The sequence below is a fragment of the Leopardus geoffroyi genome, chromosome A1 (assembly GCF_018350155.1).
Source record: "Leopardus geoffroyi isolate Oge1 chromosome A1, O.geoffroyi_Oge1_pat1.0, whole genome shotgun sequence".
In the NCBI taxonomy this organism is placed as follows: Eukaryota; Metazoa; Chordata; class Mammalia; order Carnivora; family Felidae; genus Leopardus; species Leopardus geoffroyi.
In genome coordinates, this window is record NC_059326.1 from 141120906 (window position 1) to 141139533 (window position 18628).

The 18628-nt window shown below is 40.6% G+C and overlaps 1 long non-coding RNA gene across 1 annotated transcript in view; it reads left to right on the forward strand.

The window, feature by feature from the left end:
• LOC123607155 overlaps window positions 1–18628 on the forward strand; it is a 79422-nt gene that overhangs the window by 50221 nt on the left and 10573 nt on the right. Inside the window, exons 2-3 of the long non-coding RNA XR_006716671.1 lie at window positions 5141–5213; window positions 8874–8966. This is a non-coding gene — a long non-coding RNA (uncharacterized LOC123607155). The remainder of the gene's footprint in view (window positions 1–5140; window positions 5214–8873; window positions 8967–18628) is intronic.

An 18628-nucleotide genomic window follows, 5' to 3' on the forward strand; every position in this document is an offset into this window, starting at 1 on the left:
GCAAGCCCAGATGCTGCTTCACACCAATGAGATAAGTCAGCAGATCAGCAACAATATGTGTCAGCTCCAAAATGACTTATACAGGTACCAAAGTATAACATCATATAAACTTATGTAGTCTTACGTATTTTTTAAATGTTTTATTTATTTTTGAGAGAGAGGGAGAGAGAGAGAGATTAGGGAAGAGGGACAGAGAGGGGGGGAGACAGAGGATCCAAAGTGGACTCCATGCAGACAGCGGAGAGCTTGATGTGGGGCTCAAACTCACAAACCATGAGATCATGACCTATGCTGAAGTCGGACATTCAATGGACTGTGCCACCCAGGCACCCCTAGTCTTACATATTTTAAAACTATTAACAAAGTTAGTACAATTCTCTTATATTTTTAACCTTAAAATCACAAGTTTAGTTTGCACTTTCAAAAGTTCACCGTGGCTGCCAAGTGCTGTATTCTCTTGTATGGTTGTACTACATTATGTTTATCCATTTGTCAGTTAACAGATATTTGGGTTGTTTCCAGTTTTTTGACTGTTATGAATAATGCTGTTATAACTATTCACATGTAAGTCTTGATGTGGACATATGTTTTTATTTCTCTTGGGTAGATTCCTAAGAGTGGAATCACTAGGTTGTATGATCAATGTATGTTTAACCTTTAAAGAAACTGTCAAACTATTTTCCAATGTGTCTGTAACATTTTACACCTATCAACAGTGTAGAAGTTTCCAGTTTTTTTCACATCCTCACCAATACTTGGTATTTCCTCTCTTACATCGTAGCTCTTTCAGTAAAGTAGAATCTCATTGTAGTATTAATTTGCATTTCCCTACTGACTATTGATCTGATTAACTTTCCACATGCTTATTAGAAACCCGTATACCTTCTTTAGTGAAGTATCTATTCAAATCTTTTGCCCATTTAAAAATTCGGTTGTCTTCATGAAAAAGTGCTCAACATCACTCATCTCGGGGAAACACAAATTAAAACCACAATGAGATACCACCTCACACCAGTCAGAATGGCTAAAATAAACAACTCAGGCAACAACAGATGTTGGCAAGGATGCAGAGAAAGAGGATCTCTTTTGCACCGCTGGAAGGCAAACTGGTGCAGCCACTCTGGAAAATAGTATGGAGAATCCTCAAAAAATTAAAAATAGAACTACCCTACGACCCAGCAATTGCACTACTAGGTATTTATCCAAGGGATACAGGTGTGCTATTTCAAAGGGACACATGCACCCCAATGTTTATAGCAGTGCTATCAACAATTGTATGGAAAGAGCCCAAATGTCCATAAACAGATGAATGGATAAAGAAGCTGTGGCATGTGTGTGCATGTGTGTGTGTGTGTGTATATATATATATATATATATATATTACTCAGCAATCAAATCAAATATTACTCAGCAATCAAAAAGAATGAAATCTTGCCATTTGCAACTGTATGGATGGAACCAGAGGGTATTAGGCTAAGTGAAATTAGGCAGTCACTGAAAGACAAATATCATATGAGTGCACGCATATGAGGAATTTATGATACAAAACAGTTGAACATAAGGAAAGGGAAGCAAAAATAATATTAAAGCAAGGAAGGAGACAAAACATAATAGACTCATTAATACAGGGAACAAATTGAGAGTTGCTGGAGGGGTTGTGGGTGGGGGGATGGACTAAATGGGTAAGGAGCATTAGGGAGAACACTTGTTGGGATGAGCGTTGGGTGTTATACATAGGCGATGAATCACTGGAATCTATTCCTGAAATCATTATAGCACTATATGCTAGCTAACTTGAATGTAAATTAGAAAATAAATAAGTAAAATTTAAAAAAAACAAAAGAAAAAATTTGGATTGTCTTACTACTGAGTTTAAGAGTTTTTTATTTCTTCTGTGTATGGTCCTTAATAATAAGGTCCATGATTCTGTATATTTTCTCCTAGTCTATAGTGTGTTTAAAAATTTTTTTTTCTTGGGGCGCCTGGGTGGCTCAGTCAGTTGAGCTATTGACTTCGGCTCAGGTCATGATCTCACTGTTTGTGAGTTTGAGCCGCGCGTCGAGCTCTGTGCTGACAGCTCAGAGCCTGGAGCCTGCTTCGGATTCTGTGTCTCCGTCTCTCTCTGCCCTTCCCCCGCTCATGCTGTGCCACTCTCTGTCTCAGAAATAAATAAACATATTAAAAAATTTTTTTCTTAATGATATTTTAAAGTACAAATGTTTAATTTTGGTGAAGTCCAGTTTATCATTTTTTAAGTGTCATGTTTTGGAGTTATATCTAAGAACTCTTTGCCCAACCCAAAGTTATCAAGATTTTCTCTTATGTTTTTTGCTGGAAGTTTTATAGTCTCAGTTCTCATCCACTGAACTATATGTCTGTCTTTGCACCAATACCACACTGTGTCAATTCATAGTATTATAGTAAATTTGAAATCAGGTAATATAAGTTTTCCATCTTTTTTTCAAAATTGTTTTGACTATACTATGCATTTTCATATAAATTTTAGGATCATTGTGTCAATTTCTGTTTAAAAAGCTATTGTGGGGGAGGGTGCCTGGCTGGCCCAGTCAGAAGAGCATGTAATGCTTGATTTTGGGATCGTGGGTCCAAGCCCCACACTGGGTATAGAGATTACTAAAAAAAATGAGCTTTAAAAAAAAGACAAAAAATAAAATAAAAAACTATTAGGATTTTGAGAGAGATTGTGTTGAATATATAGATCAATTTGGGAAGAGTTTCTATTTTGACAATATTGAGTCTTCCAATTCCATAAATGGGGAGTTTCTCTCCATTTATTTGAATCTTCATTAATTTCTCTTAGTCACATCTTATAATTTTTAGCATACAAGTCTTGTACTTCTTTTATTAAATTTATTTCTACATATTCTATTCTGCTTATGCTTTGTGAATAGAATTTTTTAATTTCATTTTTTGATTTGTCTTTGCTAATGTAGAAATAAAATTGATTTTCAAATATTGATCTTGTATCCTGCAACTTTGCTAAACTCATTTATTAATTCTGGTCATTTTGTATGTGGATTCCTTGGGATTTCCTTTAAAAAAAATTTTTTTTATGTTTTATTTATTTTTGAGAGCAAGAGAGACAGAGCACAAGTGGGAGAGGGTCAGAGAGAGAGAGACAGAGACACAGAATCCAAAGCAGGCTCCAGGCTCTGAACTGTCAGCACAGAGCCCAATGCGGGGCTCGAACTCACAGACCACGAGATCATGACCTGAGCCAAAGTTGGACATTTAACCGATTGAGCCACCCAGGCGCCCCAGGGGTTTTCTTTTTTTTTTTTTAATATTTTACTTTTTTCTATTTTTTATTTTAGAGAGAGAGAGAGAGAGCAAATGAAGGCAAGGGGAAGAGGGTGGAAAGAGAGAGAATCTTAAGCAGGCTCTATATTCATTGTGGGCCCCAACCGTATGACTGTGGGATCATGACCTGAGCTGAAATCAAGAGTCAGATGCTCAACTGACTGAGCCATCCAGGCACCTGTGTTCCTTGGGATTGTCTATGGACAGGATGATGTCATCTATGAATAGAAGCAGTTTTACTTCTTTTTTTTATCCTTAGTCTGCTTTTAGTGAACTATTACATCTTCTATTCTGCACCAGTCAGAACCTTTCTTGAATCATAATATTTATTCATGGCCATCACATGTTCCTTGGGGAAAAAAAAAATCAAAAGATAAAATATCACTGTAATCCCTACACTCAGACACAACTTTTGTGAATGTGTGGGCTGGATTCTCCCAGACATTTTGGTTAGAGGCTCTGTAGCACAGGTTATGATGTATTGAGCCACATCCTTCAGCCCCCAGATTTCAACACAGCTGTGGCATGAACATTGCCATGGACTTTGCCAGTGTCCATACAAGATCATATCAGTGTCTCTCACCTTTGCATTCTAGAAGCCTGGAAAGCCTGCTCAGCTACATGTAGACACAACCTATAATTTCAAGGCAGTTAATACCCCCTGGTTGGAGGCAGCCCTAAGCCAATAAGAGCAGGATCTCATGGATAAATGGCCCAGCCTTTCCATCTTGCAGGGCATAGAATGGGACAATTCTAAGATGACTTCTGCATGGTTCCTCAGAGCCCCCTGTGGGATTGAACCCGTTTCCCAAACTGTAACCCACTCATTTATTGACTTTTCTCTCTTGCCCCTTTCCTTCATGTGTGTTTCCTAAGATAATATCCCCCCCTAAATTTTCTGCACCCAAATCTTGTTTCAGGGTCTGCATTCAGAGAAACCTAAACTAAGGCAGGTATCATGTGTGGTCCCTGGACAAACTGGGATATTTCCATGAATTGGTCATCAGGACAGTGAGTGTGCTACAGAGCCTCTAACAAAAATGTCTGGGAGAATCCAGCCCACACATTCACAAAAGTTGTGTCTGAGTGTAGGGATTACAGTGATAGTTATTTTATCTTTTGGTTTTTTTTTCCCCCAAGGAACATGTGATGGCCATGAATAAATATTATGATTCAAGAAAGGTTCTCACCTAAAAATAATGAAACTAGCTGATGAAACTATGAGAAAAGAAAACTTAACAGAAATGATCATAGTCATCTTTAAATACTTGGATACCATTCACGTGAAAGAGGAGACCAGCATTAAATGAGCACCTTCTAGGTTATATACCAGATATTATGTAGTATGCTGATACATACATTAACTTACCCATCCTTACAACAACCCAGGGAGGTAATGACAATCTTCATTTGTCATATGAGGAAACTGACACACAGAGACTTAAAGGAATTTGCCCAAGGTCCATGGTATTGGACCGAGCAAGTATAGAAACTGAGTTTCAAATACAAACCTATCTGTTCCCACACTTGTGTCATCCTGCTCTCCTGGACATGTTGCAAAGAAGGGCAAGCCAGGGACAAACAGATAACATTTTAAGTTTGCATAATTGTGTTTCTATGAATGCATAGCATGGCAGAGATTGTTTAGAAGTTCACAGATGCTAGTTTTTCTTCCTTGATGCAGAGGAACACTTCATGCTCTAACTTCCTTTACAATTAGATTGGGGCCATGTAACAGGGTTCTAGCAAATTATAATGTGCAGATGAAATACACCTGATATTCTCTCAATTTCTCTCTTTTTCTCTTTCACTCTCTTAGCTGGCTGAAAGCAGAGAACCCAGGAGAGGATTCTGGGAAGGTCCTTGGGGATGGTAAAGCCACCAGATAGGAGGTAAGTGGATTCAAAGGGCATGGAGTAGAATAGAGCACTCTCTGTGTTGACTACATTGGACTGGGACATGAGCAATAAATGAACATACATTGGATTAAGCCATCAATGGGGGTTGTTATACAACTGGCATGCCCTAAGAAGTCATGAGCTTCCTGTCCCAGGATATACATGAACGGTGATTAAATGTTCAACTCTCAAGGCTGCTGTAAAAGATTCCTGTTGTAGCAAATGACCTATAAAACTAGTAGTTCACAAGGTGCCTGGGTAGATCAGTCAGTCAAGCGTCCAACTCTTGATTTCAGCTCAGGTCACGACCTCGTGATTTGTGGGACTGAGCCCTACATCAGGCTCTGTGCTGACAGCTCAGAGCCTGCTTGAGACTCTCTCTCTTTCTCTCTCTCTCTCTCTCTCTCTGCCTCTCCTCAGCTCACACTCTCTCTCAAAATAAATAAATAAACTTAAAAAAATGATAGTTCACATTTACTGAGATATTATAGATCAGGCATGTACATGTATTCTCACATTTAAATCTACAATATGCTTTATCATACTCATTTTACACATGAGGAGAGTAAGGCACAGGCACAAAGAGCTTAGATAACTTGCCCAAGGTCACACAGGAAGCAAGAGGTAGAGCCAGAGTATGTCACTTTTTTAAAATTAAGTTTGTAATTTTAATTTCAAGATAATCAACATGCAGTATTATATTAGTTTCAGGTGTTCAGCCATTCTATACATTACTCAGTGTTCATCACAGAGTACTTCACTCTTTTTTTAAAAAGTTTATTTTTTTATTTTGAGAGAGAGCAGGAGAGAGAAAGTGTGTGTGTGTGTGCAGGGGAGGGGCAGAAAGAGAAGGAGGATAGAGAATCCCAAGTAGAGTCCACGCTGTCAGCACAGAGACCTACGCCGAGGCTCAATCCCGTGAACCTGTGAGGTCATGACCTGAGTTGAAATCCACATGCCCCCAGAGTACCTCACTCTTAACCACTACTTCTCACTGCCTCTACACTAGAAGCCTTGGAAACTGGATTTGTCCTCAAGGGATTTTTTTTGTTCTGTTTTTGCTTTAAAATTTTAATCTATGCTTAAAACTTAAAAGGTTTTACATAAAAATCATGTTTCCTGGTTTCTCTTGGAAATTCAGAAGATCTTGCAAAACTGACTTATAGATAATTATGACAACAAGCAGCTGGAGCTGAAGAGTGGCCCGTAAACTTTCCATCTAAAGCTGAGTTCTCCCCACGTATAGAGCACAGTGTGGGCATATGACGGGGACTCAACAAATATTTAGGAAATTAGTGAATAAAAGCAGAACCTGGATTCTCTTACCCTCTCCCTGTTTCTTCAGCTCTCTTTTTTGTGACTGAGAACCATTGAATCTGAGTTTACTAAGTTATAACACACGAGACTAATTTCCCTTTTGTTCTAAGCAGCCAGGACCCAGATTACAGGCACCTACAAACGTTGTGCCTGATTTGGGCTCATGTTGACATTTTCTATCAACTCAAAATGTTTACTTCTATACAACTAGAGTTTGCTCTGAAGAACCAGCCAAAGCTGGGAGTAAATGGGTAGGCAGGTGCATTAGTTCTATCTCAGATTAGGTTGTGCACAATGGGCTCTTTGTAAAGTCCTTATAGAAGGGCAAGGACAGGCAGGCGTGCCCTGCTTCCAGCTTTGGAGACTCGCTCATAACAGTGCTCAAGATAGACAGGCACAGTTTTAATCTGCCTGGCTTAGACCGTTGGACTCACATGTGGGTGTGTAAGCCTCAAACAGGGGAAGTTTTTCTCTCAGGCTTGTTAGCAAAGCTCATTTGGAGGAGCCCAGGGCTGGGGCACGGCCTGGATCAGCAGCCATGACGCACGCAGTGTAAGCTTCAGAAGCTGGTTGATCCCTTTAGCAGAGCCCAAGCCTGCCCGTCCTCCCCTCCCAGACTTGGGACAGTGCTGCCTTTCTCCAGAGGGTTGGTGTGTTGGCATCAAGAAGGGAAGGGCAGTGCCAGGGCTCTTCCAGGTGGAAATCTCCTGTTTATTTGCCCGGAGGAAAAAAGGGGCCTCTCCTTAAGACTTCATTTCTGAGCTCCCTATTGTGGGAGCAAAGTGGATTGCTTACAGTAGCACTTCTCACGCACGAGGTTTTGCCTCCTTGGGGCATTTGCAAAGCTTGGAGGCATTTTTAATGTTAACAACTGGTGTGTGTTAACACTGATGCATCTAGTGGGCAGAGGCCAGGGATGCTGCTGAACATCCTACGATGCATATAAGACAGCCTCCACAACAAAGAATTTCCCATCCCCTAATGTCAATAGTGCCAAGGTTGAAAAGCCCTGGCTTAGTAAAGGATGGCTTGTATTACATTTTTAAGCTTTAAAGTTATAAAAAGCAATTTCTTAGCGTTTTATTATTTTATAACCTGAAAAGTAAAATAAGGGCTATTTTAAACATAGAGAAATATTTTGGACTTACCAAATATCACCTTCTTTCATTATTTATAGTAACAATGTTGGCATACAGTAGGTACTCAATATTTGTACAATGAACGAATGAATGAATGAATGGCATACTGTAGTGCTGTCCCTTACTGAATTTGTTATAAAGTGGTTGCTTCCTTCTTTAAGGCAGTATACAGCTCTTTTCAGGGGAGAGAAACAGGTATTGGATAGTTTATTTATTCATTCATTCATTCATTTTTCTGCTTCTGGCTTTAGCACATGGGCCTCTGACTCCAGCTACACATTGTTTAATAAAATGTCAGATTTGCTGATAAGCTTGGCCTTCTCTCTTTTCTCAACCCTTGTGCTGTTATTTGGGTGGATTTGACTTGATACATTTCCAATCCATCTGTATGAAAACCATATTTGATATTGATATGGATTGTAGCCATAAAGCAGTATTTCACTGAGAAAGATATATTTTGTAATTGAACAATTAAATTGTTACATATATTCCTTGCACCAAAAGATCCTAAAGTTAAGAATTACAGTTATTCAGGGGCATGTAGGTGGCTCAGTCAGTTAAGCATCTGACTTTGGCTCAGGTCGTGATATCACAGTTCATGGGGTCAGGCCCCACCTTGGGCTCTCTGCTGTCAGTGTGCAGCCCACTTTGGAGCCCCTAGGCCCCCTCTCTCTCTGGCCCTCTCCTGCTCTCTCTTTCGCTCTCTGAAAAAATAAATAAAGGTTAAAAAAAAAAAAGGAAAATCACATATTGTTCAAAACAGGAGTCCAAGCAGAACTTTGACTGATTTCTGATATTCCTTAGCATCCACCAAAATTGGTGATGGCCTCCGGTCCTTTGCTTCTCTCATATAGTCAATTGTCTCCTTTTTTTTTTTTTTTAATTTATTTTTTTATTTGTTTATTTTTGAGAGAGAGAGAAAGAGAAAGAGAGAGAGAGACAGTGTGAGCAGGGGAAGGACAGAGAGAGAGGGAGACATGGAATCCGAAGACAGTCTCCAGGCTCTGAGCTGTCAGCACAGAGCCGATGTGGGGCTCAAACTCACAGACCATGAGATCATGACCTGAGCCCAAGTCAGATGCTTAACCAGCTGAGCCACCCAGGCACTCCATGGTCAGTGGTTTCTTTATGGCATTATCCCCACCTGAAATTTTATCAGATATTGTTTATTTGTTTTAATATCTGTTTCTTCTTACAGATATGAGTTCTCTAAGGGCAAAGACCTGTTTTCGCTTCTTCATTCTTGTGACTTCAGTGCCTTGAATGGTGCCTGGCATATGGAAGGCATTTGGTAAGTATTTGGTGAATGAACGAAAAGCAGAGCAGAGAGACCCAGAGACAAAATGACCCACCTAAGGTCATACAAAGCCCCATCAGGAGAACTAGTCATATAACAAGGTCTAGGCTCTCTGATTCAGCCCACCCCAGCTCCCCCCACAGATACATGCTCTTTCAGCACTGCACAGTTGCCCAAGGAGACTCAGAAGCAATGTCCCAGAGGAGGGCATCATCATGTCCCAGATGGGAGGGCCCACTGTGGGGCTAATCTTCTGGTGTGACACAGAATGACCAGCCTGGTTTGCCTGGGACCAAGGAGTTCCTGGATGCAGGACTTTCCGTTTAAAAAGGGGTTGTGGAACCTGCTTGGGATTCTGTCTCCCTCTCTCTCTCTGCCCCTCCCCCCGCTCGTGCTCTCTCTATGTCTCAAATAATTAAGCCTAAAAAAATGGTAGTAAGGGGTAAGTCCTAATTAAATTGGAATGAATTGGGTGACATTAACATTCAGTGAAAAACTATGGTGCCCTACGGTGGATGCTTCCTCTGGGAAGTGCTGACAGGTGTCAGGGAATCATGGACTGTTAGTGATGGACAGGAGAAAGACCCGTATGTCTGCAAGATGCTGTGAGAAGTGGGGACTATGGCAAACTGGGAAATCTGTGTCCCATGTGAAAGGAGGTGGCCACACTCAACTTGAAATGAATGTTGACCTGTAGGAGTAAGAGTCCACGTGGCCATATGAATTGGTTTTTCAAGAGAAGCCTCGTGAGTGAGTGAGTGTGTGTGTGTGTGGGAGAGAGAGACAGACAGACAGAAACCTACTGATTTTTTAATGTTAGCAGCTACTTTAAAAAAATATAAATATTGGGGCGCCTGGGTGACTCACTCAGTCAGTTGAGCACCTGACTTCAACTCAGGTCATGATCTCGCGGCTCGTGAGTTCAGGCCCCGTGTCAGGCTCTGTGCTGACAGCTCAGGGCCTGGAGCCTGTTTCAGATTCTGTGTCTCCCTCTCTCTCTGCCTCTCCCTTGCTTGCACTCTCCTCTCTCTGTCTCTCTCTCAAAAATAAATAAACATTAAAAAAAACTTTAAATATAAATATTATGCAAGATAGCAAAAGTAACTGCAGGCTGGATTCCTCTCGTAGGCCACTGATAGGTAGCTGCTGATACGGTCTGATATTTCATTTTACACAGTACAGGGAATGCAAAACTAGGAATGAAGGATCCAGGCCTCTTATCAAAGGAGCTTCAATAACAAACCAATTTCTATACACACTAGTTATTTTGGTGGGGGATGGGTTGGGCAGGGGGCTTGTAAAGGAAAAAATTGATCGAGCACCTACTATGTTTTGAACAATTACTTAATGATTTCAATGTACAAAATCACACTCACTTTATACAACAGCCCTTTGAGGAGGTTGCTTGATCTTTTTGCCCGTTTCCTTATGTGTAAAATAAAAAATAACGGTAAGTCATTCATGGCAAAGATTGGAGGAATCAATTCTTATGAAGTGCTTAGAGCCAGAGAGGAAGAATGTGTGGCTGTGATTGTCCATGAGATAGGCATTATCATCCTCCTTATTTAACATATGAATAAACTGATTTTTCAGAGTTGACCTAACTTGTCCATGATTGTACAGCAATAAATCAGAGCCAAGAATTGAACCCTGATTGTCTGACTATAATTATAGACCTCTTTTCCTCTCCAACTAGGCTGGTGTTATAAATTCAAGATAAGAAAAACAAAAACACAAATAGCCAGTTTTCTCCTTTGGTAATCATTGTACAGACAGTCAAGGTCAGAAGTGAAGTTCTGTGGTATTTCTCTACACTGTCAGCTGAGTATCATCTACAATGATGGAAGAGAAAACGTTACACAGATAATAGAAATGGTAGATAATAAAAATTTCTCCTTGGGCATTCATTATGCAATTTAGGGGGGGGCAGCTAATTTATCTTCCTAATTATGTTTTGCTTAAGCTGATTTTAAAATTAGTTTGTTTACCCTGAGCACACACTGATTAACAGCAGGGAGAGGTGGCCTAGAAACATCTTGGGTGGTGGAGGGATGGTATCTTGAGATTTGGAGGGAATTTACATGGATAATTTTCATGTAGCTAAGGGAAGGTAGAAGGTTAATATGTTGATGGCGCTCTGAGTATAAATTATTATTGTGATTTGTTGTTGGGTGCATTTAAATGTAAGGCTATGAATTGCAGACCCAGAGAGTTGAGTGGACCCCAAGCTCCTTCTTATTCATTCTTTAGTGCTGAGAGTTCAGTCAAGGTACATGAATCAAGCAAGAAGATGGAAGAGGAGGGCTAGCTAGAGGTGACTCTAGGAGTTTCCTTTTAGTAGATATCCAACAGAAAGTAAATATCTGTTATGTACTATGAACTATGCCAGGAACTGAGGATACCAAGATGAATAGGCCATTGTCTAACCCCTTGGAATTACACAATCCTTTAAGGAGAACAGACTTAAAAACACAGAAATCACAGCCTAGTATATCAGGGCTATAAAAAAGATGGGGCAGAGTTGAGGGAGCAGAGAAGAGACTATGACAATCTGCCTAAGGGACTCAGGACAGGGAGCAGCCCCATTCCTCACTCTTCCTTGGCTTTGCTCTGTTTTGTGGGTGGGAGTAGGGAACTCCTGCAGACCAGTGTCAGCTGGCTTCTCGCTGGTTCAACCAATGAGAGGCAATGGTGACAGACTGGAGGATGGGAGAGAGGGAGAGTCAGGCTATCTCTCTTTCCTTCCCTGTCTGGAGTGCTGTTTTCAAAATCTGCAAAGCATCTGTGTCTCTGCCATAACCTCACCTCCTACTGAACAGGCCCATTGGGATCCAGCTTCAGCAGGGCGATCCCAGCCCCTGGGATCTGGTAACCTGTTTGCACCTCTAGCCTGGGAGTGGTAGCAGCTTCTTGCTGGTGCTAATCTCTGCTTTGCCTCACTGTCCCCTGGTTTTTCCATCACCTGGAAACCAATGCCCTATACTAAATTCACTCTATTTGAATAGAGAAGGTGGTTTCTGTATTTCTAGCTGGGCTCTGATGGACATGGAGGGCTTCTCAGGGGCGCTGATCCTGGAGCTGGTTCATAAAGGGAGAGAAAGCATTTGCTAGATAGATAGCCAGGGAAGACCGTCCTCAATACACTTGTATATGTGAGAAGCTTCGGGTGTCCAGGAGGGACAGAACACCCTGGCAGCAGGGAGCAAGTAAGGATTTTCAAAAAGGGAATAAAGTTTTCAAGTATTTTAGAAAACTCACCTGACTAACTCTGCTCAGTGTATTAGTAAGGAAAAGAGCAGGGTGGGTGTGAAGCCTAGTTAAGAGACCATCACAATGATTCAGGTCAAAAGCCATAGAGGCTTGAACTAGAACAGCTTGATGCATTAATATGGAAAAGAAGTGAAATGCCCTGGATATCACATTCTTCATTAGGTCCAAGAAAGGAAATTTCTTGTTTTCCTGCAATACCACGGTAAATACTTGTTGAATGGATTAATAATATTCCAACAATTTATTTGCATTATAAAACCTCAGGTGTGCCCTTTCTTCCTTACATTTCTCCCACCTCAACCTGAACCCTCAGTGCCACGATAATATTTGACCTGTCCTGTGCATCCTGTTGGACAAGGTCTGTGAATCTGTCCTTCCCCTTTTCAGGGGTTCACGCCACTCTAGAGTAGCCCTCTATTAAAGTTTCTCTCCGCTAGAGCCATTCAATCAGTGGGTATTTACTAAGCACTTACATCCTAATAGCTGACATTTACTGAGCACTTATAACACCATCAGGAACTGAGCTAAGCCCTTGCCATGCATTTGTCTCATTCCTGATAACAGCCCAGTGAAGTAGGTGCCACTCTTGTCCTCATTTTATAGGTAAAGAAGATACGTAGAGGCCAAGGAACAAGTCACACAGTCAGTGGCAGAGCTGGAATTCATATCTACGTATCTGACTCTGGAGCCCAGGTTCTGAGCCACTGAGGTTATATTGCCTGGCACTGTGTGCTGTATGCAGTTGGGCATCTCAAGACATGTCAGACAAATCTGTGGGGAGGAAAGAGTAAACCTTGATGCTAAAAAATATATCGTAATTCAAGGCAACACAAGAAAAGCTGCCACAAACCAGAATGTGATTATCACCAATGTGATGGTAGGGATAATGAGAGAGAGATCACCCCAGACTGGGATAATCAAGAAAGGCTTCAGGAGGTAGAATTTGCCTTGTGGTTTTCCTGGCATTTAAGAGGCATACCGAATTCCTTTGAAACAATGCAAGAACAACTTGAAGGTCAGTCGTGGGCTGATGCAAACTGCAGCGGGAAATTAAAGAAGGGAGAGGTTAGTATCGACTGGAAAAGGCACTTGGTTAATCTTCCAGCTCTGGGCACCTGTGGATGGAACCTAGTATGGATGGCCGATGCACAGAATATAGTGAAACTCCTCTGCCTCATAGCCCAGAGCCTATTTCATATATACACATTCTCAGGTTGAGACAGCCTTTTTCTAGGACTCCAGTTTTCCTTTTATTTCTTTTTTTTTTTTTTTACAGTTTATTTATTTATTTTTGAGAGAGAGAGCGCACCAGCGGAGGAGGGGCAGAGAGGGAGGGAGACACAGGACCTGAAGCAGGCTCCAGGTTCCCAGCTGTCAGCACAGAGCCTGACGTGGAGCTGGAACTTACAAACCTAGAGATCATGACCTGGCCGAAGTCAGACGCTTAACTGACTGAGCCACTCAGGTGCCCTTTCGGTTTTCTCTTTAGATGCCGCCTCGCCCACTCTTTTCTTCACACATCACCTGTGACCACAGCAGGGAGGACAAATCCCACTACAGCCAAGAAAGAGGCACCATCTCTCCTGGTGCACAAGGGATGATGGGATGGTAAACACACACGAGATTTGAGTTTATTCACTCGATGGCTCATTCATTAGGTAACACGGAGAAATGGCCCCAGAGTAAGAGGAAGTTGGAGTCTGAGCATGGAGGTAAAAGAATGCCTGCTTGTCTCCAAAGTAAAATCTCTTATCTTTTTAGCCTGGCCATCATTCCTTCTCTTGGGAACTCTTCCCCTACCCTGTTTGATCTAAATGAGACTAAATCAAATATGTTGACCTTTACCGCCGGGGAGAGGATACAACCCATCTGGCCAACCAGAGGACTCCATCCCCCTGGCCATGGTGACTGGGCCAAGCCTGGTGACAGGTGGGCTCCTTGCCATCCAGCCTGCTAGCCATGAGCTACAGGAGACTGCCATTCACAATGGCGGGGCCCCATGTGAGCCAACACTGATTTGAAACCAGGGGCCTACCTGTGATTTGATGAGTCAGTCCCCTCTGGTCCCTTTATTGGGTACACATTCAGAGACTGTCAGTTGATAACTGTTTTGGAGATCTGGTGTCTACAAGTGCTATTCTGGGCTATATCAATTAAGGTTATATTTTAATTTCTGGGACAGAAGCACATAACAGAGGCATAAACTTAAGGATCTTTGAACCAGGGGTATTTGAAGAGAAAATAGGCATGCCCTCCCATAGTCCCTACATCTAGACATCCTGTTCAAGCAAAAGGATGTTGGATATATATATGGACAGTTTTTCTTCCAGGAATATTGTACCAATTTACACTCCACTAGGGATCTGCAAATGTCTTTTTCTCCCTGCCCTCAGCAAACCTACATACTTAATATATATTTTTAAAAATAATCAGCTTGATAGATAATAAATTGTATTGTTGTTTTTCTATTTTGTGTTTGATTTCCAAAGAGTTAGATTCTTTTCATATTTACTGTCAATTTCTATTTCCCCTTTTATGAGTGACTCCTTTAGGTGTTTTTGCAATTTTATACTAGGATGTTCATTTTTTTCTTATTGATTTTTAAGAGTCATTTGTGTATGAGGGCCTCACAAATTTATCATCTTAGATGTTGCAAATATTCTCAGTTTGTCATTTTCTTTGATGTTTACCATGGATTTTTTTCCCCGTCATTGCAATATAACTTACATACAATAAAATGTATCCACTTTAAATGTGCAATTTAATGAGTTTTGTTAAATGTATATACCCACATAGCCATTACCACAATCAAGATATAGAATATTTCTGTCACCCCAAAAAGTTCCCTTGTCCATTTTACATGGATCTAATTTCCATCACTTTAGATTAATTTTTCCTATTCTAGAACTTCATATAAATGGAATAATCCAAAGTATACTTTTTTCACAAAGCATGTTTCTGAAATTCACCCATGCTGTTTTGTTCTCAAAATAAATGATTAAGAAAATGAAAAGACAACTTACAGAAGATGAGAAAATATTTTTTAAATGTTTATTCTTTTTTTTTTTTTTTTTTTTTTTTGAGAGAAAGAGTGTGTGCACAAGTCAGGGAAGGGCAGAGAGAGAGGGAGATAGATAATCCAAAGCAGGCTTCTTGCTACCAGCGCAAAGCCTGACATGGGGCTTGAACCCACAAACCATGAGATCGTAACCTGAACTGAAGTCAGATGCTCACTCAACTGAGCCACCCAGGCGCCCCAAGAAAATATTTTTAATACATGCTAAAATATGTTTCCTGACAAACGACTTGTATACTTTTTTATTTATTCTATTTGATTTTAAAGTTTATTTATCAGCTCAGATATCTCACTATTGGTGCAGAGTCTGACATGGGGCTCAAGCCCACAAAGCCACAAGATCATGACCTGAACCAAAAACAAGAGTCAGATGCTTAACCAAGCCACGCAAGTGCCCCTTGTGGATGCTTTTTTTTTTTTTTTTTTTTTTTTTTTTTTTTTTTTTAATTAAGAGAGAGTGCACAAGCAAGGGAGAGGGGCAGAGAGGGAGGGAGAGAGAATCTCAAGCAGGCTTCACGCTCAGCACTGAGGTGGATGTGGGGTGCAGTCCCACAGCCCTGGGATCTTGACCTGAGCTCAAATCAAGAATAGGATGCTCAATCGACTGAGCCACCCAGTCGCCCCTTGTGGATGCTTTTGATATACAAAAACTTTAAATTTTTAAGAAGTTGGATGTGTCTGTCTTTACTTTATGGTGATGCCTTTGGTGTTATTCCTAAAGACACTTTTATCCCCAAAATTAGACAACTGTTGATTTATAATTTTCTGACAATTTTATAATGTTAAAATTTTAATCTAAACTTAAAATAAAATTAGGATTTTTATTCTATCTGAATTACTTTTCAAAAATGGTAGCAAATTATATCAATACCATTTAGTGGTATTCTGTCCTCCTCCCCTGATTTAAAATGCTATGTTTATTAAATATTAAAATATTATAGACAAGGGTCAGTTCTGGTCCCTTTATTCTATTTTCCAGCCACGGGAACAACTGAACACTTTCGTTAGCTGTAATATTTTTTCTGTTTTGTAGCCTATGAATTCTGACTTCCCTTCTTCCCTCTCTCTCTCTCTGACCCTCTTTCTTTTTCTCTTTCTTTCTCTTTTCCTCAATGATGTGTTGAAATCTGATTATGTTTTCCAAGGTGGCCACCTTTCTCCATCCTATCATCTTGATATTTGGATTTGGTGAGATTATTCTTTTTTCCCCTCGTTCCTCCCAATTTTATTGAGGAGTGATTGATAAATATAATTGTATATATTTTAAATGTACAATGTGATGGTTTGATAGAAACATATATATTGTGGAACGATCACCAAGATCAAGATAATTAATACATACATCGCCTAGGAGAATATTTTTTATTTTTTATTAAAAAAAATTTTTTTTGACGTTTATTTATTTTTGAGACAGAGAGAGACAGAGCATGAACGGGGGAGGGGCAGAGAGAGAGGGAGACACAGAATCTGAAACAGGCTCCAGGCTCTGAGCTGTCAGCACAGAGCCCGACGCGGGGCTCGAACTCACGGACCGTGAGATCATGACCTGAGCCGAAGTCAGATGCTTAACCGACCAAGCCACCCAAGCGCCCCTATTTTTTATTTTAATATTGAAGTCATTTTACTTGGTGAGAGTAATGCAAAACAGGAATATTAAAGCTTTTGGGAAGCTAGCCCATTACTATCCAATAATTCAGTGGTCTTGATTTTACCAATGAAAGAAAATGAGGCACTTTTTCAAATCACAGAGGTCTAATTTGTAAATTGCCTTTCCCAGCCTATAAGTCTACAGGTGGCCCCCAAAGAATTATTAACCATTCACGGTAGTTCTTAGTAGTAATTGACTTATTTACACAAAGAATTGGTTCCCAAAATTGCTTTAACCAGACTGAAAGACTAAATCTACTTGACTTCAAATGAAGAAGACAGGTGAAAAGGGGGCATTAATCTTACTCCTGGGAAAGTTATGTTAAAATGATTTCTGTCTTCCTTCTCAAAGTAGCCATGTGTCATTGATTTTAGCCAGGAGGCAGGCATGTAAATAAACACCAAGAGAAAACCCAAACAGAATACCTTCTGAACTCAATTTTGTGGTAGGATTGAGGGTTGGAAGTAAAATTATGTGGACCCTAAGTGAACACAGCAATAGCAGCTTACAAGAGGGAGTTAGAACAATGGTCTGCATAGCAATCTCTGCCCTCAGTGTGAAGTCTCCCTACATTTCTTTCGTCTTTGGGGAGGTTTCAGTCTAGTTTGTGCAAGGAGAATTCTTATATAGGATGTATATGGATCAGTTGAAGTAATGGACAAGAACACTTTGCAAAGGCTCAATTGCTTTACACACTTAAGGTGTTATTATTGTGCTTCTGAAAGTATAAGGAAGAATGAAAAAAGGTGATTATCTGCTAAAATTGTATGTTGATGGTGGGGTTTTTTTTAAATATGAAATTTATTGTCAAATTGGTTTCCATACAACACCCAGTGCTCATCCCAAAAGGTGCCCTCCTCAATACCCATCACCCACCCTCCCCTCCCTCTCACCCCCCAACAACCCTCAGTTTGTTCTCAGTTTTTAAGAGTCTCTTATGTTTTGACTCCCTCCCTCTCTAACCTCTTTTTTTTTCTTCCCCTCCCCCATGGACTTCTGTTAAGTTTCTCAGGATCCACATAAGAGTGAAAACATATGGTATCTGTCTTTCTCTGTATGACTTATTTCACTTAGCATCACACTCTCCAGTTTCATCCACATTGCTACAAAGGGCCATATTTCATTCTTTCTCATTGCCACGTAGTATTCCATTGTGTATATAAACCACAATTTCTTTATCCATTCATCAGTGGATGGACATTTAGGCTCTTTCCATAATTTGGCTATTGTTGAAAGTGCTGCTATAAACATTGGGGTACAAGTGCCCCTATGCAACAGCACTTCTGTATCCCTTGGGTAAATTCCTAGCAGTGCTATTGCTGGGTCATAGGGTAGGTCTATTTTTAATTTTGGGGGGAACCTCCATACTGTTTTCCAGAGCGGCTGCCCCGGTTTGCATTCCCACCAACAGTGCAAAAGGGTTCCGGTTTCTCCACATCCTCACCAGCATCTATAGTCTCCTGATTTGTTCATTTTAGCCACTCTGACTGGCGTGAGGTGATATCTGAGTGTGGTTTTGATTTGTATTTCCCTGATGAGGAGCGACATTGAGCATCTTTTCATGTGCTTGTTGCCCATCTGGATGTCTTCTTTAGAGAAGTGTCTATTCATGTATTCTGCCCATTTCTTCACTGGATTGTTTTTCGGGTGTGCAGTTTGGTG